Source organism: Rhagoletis pomonella, unplaced genomic scaffold (genome assembly GCF_013731165.1).
Source record: "Rhagoletis pomonella isolate Grant_MI unplaced genomic scaffold, Rhpom_1.0 Rhpom_scaffold_00003, whole genome shotgun sequence".
NCBI classification, from domain to species: domain Eukaryota; kingdom Metazoa; phylum Arthropoda; class Insecta; order Diptera; family Tephritidae; genus Rhagoletis; species Rhagoletis pomonella.
This window is the reverse complement of record NW_023458557.1, coordinates 79,025,331-79,036,041: the sequence shown is the minus strand read 5'-3', so window position 1 is coordinate 79,036,041 and position 10,711 is coordinate 79,025,331. Positions and strand designations below refer to the sequence as shown.

General features: G+C 34.2%; 1 protein-coding gene across 1 annotated transcript in view; it reads left to right on the top strand.

Moving 5' to 3' along the window:
- The first annotated feature begins 625 nt into the window (after window positions 1–625).
- The window catches only part of LOC118735595 (E3 ubiquitin-protein ligase lubel), a 129,755-nt gene continuing 119,669 nt past the window's right edge, over window positions 626–10,711 (top strand). Inside the window, exon 1 of the mRNA XM_036465428.1 lies at window positions 626–2,638. The gene's annotated coding sequence lies outside the window, so the exon portion shown is untranslated. The remainder of the gene's footprint in view (window positions 2,639–10,711) is intronic.

Genomic DNA, 10,711 nt, shown 5'->3' with positions numbered 1-10,711 from the left:
GTACTAACATCTGCCGCGTGCGAGACTTTGTTCTCGGCACACAGCGATTGTCGTTCAATTTAGCAGTTACCGTTCGCAGTAGTATCAGAAAGGACCAACACGTTCACATTCCAAGTGAATATCTGGATAAGGGGAAACTACCATAACCAAACCTCAACTAGCTCTACCGGAGTTTTATATTCAAAGACTTTTATTTTAAGACTTATATTATAAAAGTCTTTTCATAATAATTATGAGCGCGAAAAAAAATTTTTAATTCTTAAAATACGGGACTTGTTCAGGAGCATCTCAGGATTAGGTGGGGACTAGTTCGGGACTATATACAAAATTTTTTGGCACTCATAATTATTATCAAAAGCCCTTATTATATAAGCATCAAAATAAAAGCATTTAAAGACTTAAAAATATTTATCTCAATGATAATTATTATGACAACACTTTTATAATATAAGTTTAAAAATAAAAGTCTTTGAAGCCTTAAAATATTTATCTCGTTGATAATTATTATGAAAATACTTCTAAAACATTTTCTCACACATAATTATTTCCAAAAGACTTAGAATTCTTACGAAAATTTGGATGATTTTTTTAAAACTCCACCATGAAATAATTATTATTCTGGGTCTCTAGTAGATACAGATCCATGACGGAGATGGAAATTTCCTAACTCCACTCTTTGTTCACCTTCATTTGATATTTTGGCACTATCGCAACTTTCAAGCTTTTTGGCAGATAGCAGCCATGTACGTGGGTTTTGACCGGGTCTTCCAACTAGCCGAATACACTTTTATATCCGAGCGCTTCTTTGGAAATTGTTTAGAATAAAATTGTACATATGAATATCACCAAGGCTCGATCGTGGTCGCTAATTTCCCGCGCGGAGATCGAAAGTTTTTTTTGCCAGGCCCTCTTTCAGTAAAAGTTTGTGGCACGTTCTCCGATTTTTTCCTACCTTTGATTAGACTAACTGAAAATGTTGGCGCTCCTTGCGGGCATGCTGCCGAAATTCTCGCACATACATACGTGGGATGCAACGATTTTCCTAAACGCTCTTCGCCTCTATTCAGTTCACTTACGCATGAAGTTGAAATAGTGAAATCAGCCAAAATACATCCGACGACGCCCTCGCGTTTCAGATTTTTCTAATTATTCGCTATTTTCTTTTCATTCAAATAATCTCTGCTGTCTTCCAAACAGAATAAATATTTTCATATTTTGAAAAGCTGACAAAAATACCAATTAAAAATTCTCGCTGGTGTCCAAATTACCCGCAAGTCCATTACCCACTCACTTATAAGTCACAATAGCAGCAACAAATAGTAAAGCCGATGACGACTTCGGAAATGTAGAACACACAATGTGCCGGCTGCCACTAGCTCGAGTGGTCGTTGGACCAGCGGTCGAGCGCTTGCTTAGTTGACAATGTGACGTGAGCGAATTTTCAATTTTCCGGCTGCTCATGTGCTCATCCTCATGCTGACGACAACAACGACAACTATACTAAAACACAATAATCTGAGAATTTTTTTTTTTTTTTTTTTTGGGGAAACGTTGAAAATGCGAACCGTATTTTTCGGTTTAGTTTGTGAGTGGAAGATCGGCGATCGAGGCGAGCAACGAGTTCTAAAAACTAGAAATCGACCAGCCGCCGAGACGGAAGCAGACGACATTTGCCGCAGTGCTTTGCTAGAACGGGCGTTATGTAAGCGTTTGACATTGTTTTGCCATTTTGGCTGCCAATGAATGCAATTGTGCCGATTAACTGTGCTTTAAATATCGAAAAAAAATATATATGTATATAAATATAAATTCCTGCAGTAAATAAATAGAAAAAGCGCTATTAAATAGAGCTTCGAAACGTGTTCTTGTAAAAGTTAAAAACGTGAAAAAATCGTGTCGAAACTACATACGTAAATACTTACAAAAAGAAAATTGTGTGAAAAATATTTATTTTTGGAAAATGTTGACACACACGCACTACGTTTAACGGTTTACATACCCACTTACATATAAATAGATGTCGTGCGCATACATAGTAGTGTGTGTGTGTGTGTGTGTGTATGCATGTGTTTAAGCTGGTCAATCAACAGGCCAAACAACACTTCAACTGGAACACTTCATACCAATACTAGGCGCACCAGTACAGTGCAGTGTAGTGTAAAACTCTCGAGTGAACTTAATAAATTCTGCATTTTGTATGCAATTGCTGGTGTTGGAAAAGTGGCGAAAACTTCTTGCAACGCATACAAATCGTGAAATTTATAAAAATAGCGCAGAAAATTTTCAAAAATAACACAGAGCAGCACCTCCCTGGGCTGGCTGTTTGATTATTTGGCTGCTTTGGCTGCTTTGGCTGGTTGGCTGGCTGGCTAACTTGCACATCTTGTTCATATTTTGGGAATTAGTGCGGCAAATAAACATACACATATACTAACATCTGACTAAGCTGTCAACGAAAATTTGTGCTTCTTACATATTCTACATACGTAGCGTATGTTTGCATACATATATTTGTGTATGTTGGGTGATTAAAACGCGACGATTACAACCATAAATTGCATTTTGGCGAGGAAGCATAAGCAACAGCATTTACAAACATACATTAGCTAAGACCACAGGAAATCGGGCCAAATAACGGGTAAGTGGTTGCCGGGTGTCGGAATTACACATCTTAATTAAGCAACAATACATTTGTACTAAATAAGTGAGCCAAATTAAAATATACCTAATCATTCGCCTCTACTTAGCAGCGTCAGCGGCTAATTGATTTCCGCAGCGGAAAGCTACGCCAGCACACAATTTTTGTCATTTATTGCCAATTTTAACGCAATCTACCGCCCACCTCTGTTGAGAAATACATACATACATACATACATATGTATGTACATTAGACCGTACCACCAACTTCCAAGCAAACAAACAAGTTCGCCGTACACCACCGAGTCTAAAGTATTTTTGTATGGCAATTAGGAAAAAAGCAATTTTGCCGAACCTAGGCACTTCTACTTTTTAGTGTGACAACTACATTGGTGTCAGAAATAAAAGTCTAGCTACATATGAGGCCTTGAGGGCCAGAGTAGCCTAACTGACATTTCAAAAAAAAAAGAGGTGCACCTTAAAATGCATTACTGCACTCGGCCAAAATCGCTTAGGCAGTTACAGCGCCAATAAAGAGGAAGAAGGAGGAATCGAAACGGCAATAGCCCGAGGCACACCCTTTTAGTTTTCTTTTACTATAATAAAAAGACCGCATTTATTTTTTATAGATTCTTCTTTCTCATATTACTAAAAATAATTTATTTGTAGATAATAGGCTCCTCTGGCCCTCATGGCCTCATATGTAGTTATACAGCAAACACCATATAAATCCACACTACAAACTTTGCCCAAAAATTTAGCAAAATTTTACCAAAATTTCCAACAGTCAGAATTTTTGATATGAAGTTTTATAGTCCATTGAATTTTGGTATAATAAAGTGTATGTGTCAAGTGGCTTCAAAATACCGTTGATTTTTAATATTATTTGTTTTTGAAGTGAAACTCCTTTACCGGCGATTGGTTGGTTGAGAGTAAATTGGCAAACTGAACGGAAATCGCACACGGAAATGGTTTTGATTTACATACTACCGATATCTTTATCGACATCATAATCGATTTTTTTATCGATATTTTTGATCGGTTTTGTTATCGATATTTTTATTGATTTTGTTGTTGATATTTTTTGATTTTGTTATCGATATTAGAACGAAATGAGTAGACGTAAGGATAAAAATAAAAAAAAAGATAACATATAACCTTGAGCTTGTAAGATTATGGCCCCTATTGCGAGTGTCGACTGGCAGTAGAATAGAAATTTGTCGATCGAGTCGATCATCTTTTATTTTGCTATTGTGTAACTTGATCGATAAAAATTTGTATTATTGTGAATGGTTGACAGAATTATAAACAGCTGTTTGTTTGTTTACATTTGTTTCTTGAGTGTTTTATTTACATAATTTTTAAAATAATTGCTTTTATTATAAAATTAAAAAAATGGACACAGTTGAAATATGGTTTAGTGAAGAGGAAGATGATGCGGAAGCTAATAGATTAGTAGAGTTAGCTAAAGCAAGGAGGGAATTGCGAGATTCGTCGGATCCCTTGGACTTGGAAGGTGTATGTACATGTGTGAGTTTTATGAATAGAAGTTGCGTTCCCGATGCTTCACTGTTTTTAGGCTTTACATGATTTGCAGGAAAAGCTGTTTTCCGCATTAATAAACTTTATGGAAGTTTAAGAAATACGGTACGGTTAAGTTTTTTGTACAATGATGTTGGGTTTTTGTGTCCAAACGCGTGACCCGAGTTTAAAAACTTTAACATAACAACATAACAAGTGTATTGAAAGAATTCAACTTTAATTTAAAATAAAGATTTCAAATTTCCGAGCACTAGTCAATTAATAAATTATGCAGTTTTTTTGTATAAACTTTTGATGTTGGCTCTGCGCAAAAACACTGTGGATGGCGTAACCGGAGTTATATGCACAAGAAATATTGTATATGTATTTTTTCTAATAGAAGCGGAGCTTCCTACCCTACTCTTTCCGGAAATTCCTTTGCCCATGTCTTCACTCTTCTGCATCAGTACGAACAACCGCGCAAGTTACTTATAATTTTTGATCTGTAATTCAGACACATACATGCATATGTATATTTCACAATTTTTTACAACTTCCAGTTCAATTGACTTACTTTTTATCCATTATAGTACCACTTTCTTATGTAAATTTTATAAACGCAAACTCCAACGACTATAAAACAGCAATAGAAGGATGAGCGATTAAAAAGTATTCACAGTCGCTAATTGAGCGACTAAGCGACACTCGCAATAGCATCGATAATCGATAATCGCTTAATAGTCGTTTATCTACTGCCAATCGACATTCGCAATAGGGGTGTATATTAACTAGCCTGTCGTTTTGTACACAATTTTGAACCAATAAAATGCATACTTATGTATGTACAAGATTGCGCCAATCGAGCTGAGAGCAACCGGACATGACGTTATCAAATACCAGAATGAGAGAGCAAGGCGAACTCGACAAAAAAAAAAAGAGGAAGAATCGAACAAAAGGCAGTGTTGCCAAGTTTTGAATTTTAAAAAAGCACCAAATTTTTATTTGTGTATTTAATGGACTTTATATGCATAGATAATTTTATTGTAAACCTCCGAGTGTACTCTGCCAGGAAACAGGAAACAGCTTCTCATAAAAAATACAATCGCCATTCGGAGCAGGGAAGATAAATGAATTTTTCGAAATTGTACCAAACGTCAGAACAAAAATGCACCACATCCAATAAAAATGTACCGACAAGAAATTTTAAACGCTTTCACAAAAACAAGGAATGCTTAAAGCAAATATGAATTTACTTAACGCCCTTTAAATATACATCTTGTAAAAATATACATATATATATATTAAAAGTAGAATAAAAATTAGTCAAGCATTTCACTCTCTGTCTGTGTCTGTAAGTCACATTTTGGTTTAAAGACTCTATGGGCTGGTTTCTCCAGCTCAACTTAACTTAGTTTAGCCACTTTTTGGACTTAAGTCAGAAGTTAGCCTACGTTTTACACAGCTTATTCTTGACTAAATCAAGAAAATTGGCTTAACTAAGTTAAGTTGAGTTGGAGAAACCAGCCCTATATGTATTTTTATATCACGACAATAACTTTGAGAAGATTTGATATAATCTTCTAATAGTTATAATCTTAGATTGTGAACAGAATAGACGCGTTTAACATTTGCGGAGGAATGTGGAATAGACAATTGGGGTATTCAAAACGGCGTTGTAAGTGACGTATTGTTGTATGTCGTAAACTTTAAACGCCTAAAAAATATATATTACGGGGGTTCGCAAAGTATCATCAAAGTCATATTATGAATTTAGTCCAAGTTTGTATGAAGTGGAGAATGAAGAAAGTATTTGTATAAATAAGTACAAGTTTTTAACCAACTATATTCAACAATTTTTTTATGAAAAACTATTGTGGAAAAGCAACAAAAATTTGAAAAAATTGTAGAAGTGATAGCTATTTCGGAAATCACCACATTTCCTCATCAGACTTCTTTCAGTGGGATCCGATCCAACGACCCCAGCTGACTCAGCCAGTTACCTACACACTGTGCTAAGTTCGTCTTAATTCTTGTTGCGTCCCTCCAGGAAATTTATCTAAATATAAGCTAACTTCAAGTTGATTATGAAGGAGCTAAAAGTCACTTATTATCTGTATATTTTCTTTGACGAAAGCTAACTATATTTGTATGGCGATGGGCGCGAAATAGTCAAGGGTGGTTACCTCTGCATTTGATGTAACTAACTTGTGACTAACTACTTTCGGACATAAAATATCAATAGGAAAAACAAAATATTTTTTTTTATTTTTTTTTATTTACTTTATTTATTTTATTACAATTCATATTTGTTTCCATATTCTGCCGTAGGTGGTCCCATATTCAAGCTTCGTCAGACATAACTTCAAAATGATAATATGAAATTTTGATCTTCCTTTAATTTGTCCTCAATTCGAAAAAGTATTTGCGAAGTGCAAGATATTTAAATAGAAACGCGTTTAAAGAAAAGAATCTCCATCATTACTCCTGCATTACTTGTCAACTAGTTTCAAGTTAGCTTTTTGTAGCTAACTACACGTTATATATTTTATAGAAATCCCGCAAAAAAGCTAACTACAAGTAGGTTATTTTTTATCAACTGATAATTTTTTCTGCAGGGTTTTTTTTCAACTTTTTCATTTATTTATTAAGCCAACTAAAATCAAGCGCAGCTATTCCACTGCTATTTAAACTTAATCGTGTGGTTGTTCGTTTTGTTGGTTTTTGTTAATTATTCTATTTTTAGAATGTTTAACTTTTAGGTGCGCTCGTCCTTAAGTTATTTGTTTTTGTTATTTATGGCCTTATAACAATTATATTCAACAATTTTTATTGAGCTTGAGGCCGTTTTTAACCAACGTAAATATAAAACAAATCAAAATATACTCAGCGCTGCATTTCCAAATTGTACCAAAAAGGTCTATGTGGTGTCAATGTACTTTTTGGTTTCAAATTGTACCAAAAAAGCACAATTGTGGCAACTTTATCATCACTGGTTCGGCGTCGGCGTAAAATTGTAGGTCCCTCCCCTTTGTATGACAACATCAAGGCGCACGCCACAAATCGGAGCAAAAGCTCGGCCATACACTAACAAATTGTGTAAGCGCCAATCTTTTTCATTTTAGGTGATGGGTGGATTCCTACTACCTATATTGTGTCTGTGACTGTGAGAGTTAACAAGGAAAGAAAGCTATCGAAGATGACTCCTCGATTTTTCATGCTAGCTGAATTAGTGATTCATCGACGTAGTAATTACTTGACCTCTTTCATTGTGGTAAGCAGGGTATCTTTTAAACACAGGCCTCATTTCCATTTCAGGACATTATCACAAATCAAAAGCTCAAAGAGATTCCTCTCTTGTAACCCCCTTGTTGTCATAGTCTGGATATCTGATACCGAAAGATTGCTAAGTAACGTTTTTTCCAGTCCAAATAATTAGCAAACAGTGATTATATTCCAGCTTGGAGAGATGAAATCTCCATGTTTCTGCTAGCATGGCGAGGCTACGATTAATCCAAGGCTAGTGGGACTGTTCCCTGACAGAGGCAGTTGCGCTTAATGCCACTGGTAAACTAAGTGTTTATATTGTACACCCTCCTTAAAAGAGGCACAACTCAAAAATTACCGTACAGATTCAACGTAGAAAAACAGGTATAACAGTAGTTTTCTAGTTAGAGATGATAATCACGAAAAATTGCTTGCAGTAGTGAGAGATCAATTCTACGAATTCGTTTACATATCGAGCCCTATTTTCGATTTTATCGTAAGCGACAAAAGGCAAATTTTACAGGAGGAGGTTTTTTTATTTGATGCTTAAACGGTGAAATATTTGATTTGGGTTTAATTATTATTAACTGCTGTGTTTTAGATAAGACTGTTAATGTTTTTCATATCTTAATATTTAAAGGTATAATGACGCTTACGATACTTTTCTTGAACATGCTGAGCGGTAATATTTCAAAATATTGGCGCATACAATAGTTTTTATGTTTTTATGTTTTTATTCTAGCCATTTAAACAATAAGAAGTGCAGATACTTTAGGGATTGTTTGTATAAACGGAATTTTAAGTCAATTAAACATATACACTACCACTCAGCTGAATAAACTCAACATGATTTTCAGAATTAATTGATTGGTCCATCTAAAAGATTGTCCACAAGTGGTGATAAAGAACAATGGTAAAATCAAAATCTTATAAGCAGTTTTAAGGTCGAACGACATAGTGAATTAATTTCGAAGACTACATCCATATAGCTGTATCATCCAAAGTTTATCTGTATCCAGGTAATTGAAAATAGAGCAAGGTGCATCCTTTTTATCTTCCACATACACTTTTAAAGAAGTATAAATCCATTAGGAAGCAAGAGTTTCAAAAAAGATCCCGCAACACCAGCCACGTTGGGCCTAGTGATTGCAGCTGCAGTTTCATAATGGAAGAATGCACTTTATTTTTATGAGGGTAATGAGCTGATTTTTAAGCAATCAATTAAAGCAAATTTTGAGTAAACTTTGTTAAAACTATAAGTAAAACTGTTATCTATACATACATATAATAAAATTGTAACAGGTCGATGTCTGTACATTATAGATATTAAAGAAAAATTAATGTGGGGGGTCTTTATTAGAGCACCAGAAGCCAAATCAACCATTTTTAGAATTTTTGTCTGTCTGTCTGTCTGTTTGTATGTTTGTTCGCGCATCACTCGAAAACGAATGCATGGATTTGAATGCAGTTTTCACCGATGTATTGCTAGAGGTCTAACTTAAAATATAGGAAGAAAAATTAAGAGTGTTGCCACCCGTTTGAAAATTGGAGTTTAAGTAAATTGATAAGAAGAAGTGAATATTTCAGTATGGGCGTCAAAAGAAAGAGGCTGAAGAAGGCTTACAGCCAAAAATATTTTTTTAGAGTCGCCACCTGTTTGAAAATTTACATTTAATTTAATTTATAAGATAAATTGCATATTGCAATATGGCTATCAAACTGAAGGGGTTTAGGAAATTTTATTGCCAAAAAAAAAAATTTAAAAATTTTATTGTATTAAATTGATAAAATAAATGAAATCTATATCTAACAGGTCGATGTCTGTAATTTATAAATATTAAAGGAAAAATAATATGGTGGATTTTTATTAAAGCTACAGAAGCCAAATAAACAATTTTTAGAATTTTTGAATCTCTGTCTGTCTGTCTGTATATTTGTACGCGCATCAGTCGAAAACATGGAATTGAATGCAGTTTTCACCGATGTATCGCTAGAGATCTAGCTTCCAATATAGAAGAAAAAATTTGAGAGTTGCCACCTGTGTTTAAAATTTCAGTTTAGGTCAATTGATACGGTAAAGTGAATACTGCAATATGGCTGTCAAAAGAAAGAAATTTACAAAGGCTTACAGCGGAAAATATTTTAGTGGAAGGTTGCCACCTATTTGAAAACTTTAATTTAATTTAATTGATAGCATAAATTAAATATTGCAATATTGGCATCAAACTAAAGAGGCTAGAAAATTTTAATGCTGGAATCATTTTTAGGGGATTTGCCAAATGATTGGAAAATTGTGTTCATTAAAATTTGTTAAATAAATGAAATATTCCAATACGAATATTAAACTAAAGAGGATTAGGAAGCTTACTTTTGAAAATATTCTTGAAGCAGGTTGCCACTCATTTGAAAATTAAATTCAGTTAAATTTATAATATAAACTAAGTGTTGCCATATGGGTATCAAACGAGAGTATTTGAGAATAAGAAAATTGCAACAGGCCGATATCTGTACATAATAGATGTTAAATAAAAAATTTGGATATGTTTGTCTGTATTTTTGTAAGCGTATCACGCAAAAGCTAATGTATGGAATTAAATGCAGTTTTCACCGATGTACATATATTCCTAGAGCTCTAATTGAAAAAATAGAATCCATTTTTTTGTTTTTTTTTGTTTTACTTTATCGTCAATCATTATTCGTAGGTATTTGAACGTATTACCTTTTTCCAGTGCGTCGTTGTTTATATTTAGAGTTAGCAACGGAAACTTAATTTTTTTTATTTCTGTGTGGAAGGTTTTTCACTAAAAAAAAAAATTAAAACTTTTCGTTGTTGCTGCCAAAAAATTAAGGAATCTGAGACGTCGCGTTTTACAATTTCATACAGTTCTCTTTACAATGTATTTCACTAAACTACTAAACGGCTGCATCGACTTGGTTCATATTTGGCAACACCTTGAAAATAAATATTCTGAGCAAAAATTTACTCGGTATGTAGCTCGGGTTATTCCTAAAATTCTTATACAGACTAAAACGTAAAAAAAAAAACCAATATATCTCTAAAACCAATTACGCTGGGGAACTGAAACTTAGCACTGATGCGTATATTACAAATGCATTGGGAAAGGGGGCGTGGCTCCTTCCTTCCATACAAACTGAACTTCTCATATAGCTTACCTGCTTACGCTAACGCCGTGAAATTCTACACAGCTACATATGCTATGGAAAGTCTGGCTCGATATACATTTATGTAAACGCGCAAGTATCATTCGATTGGGAACCATTTTCTCCT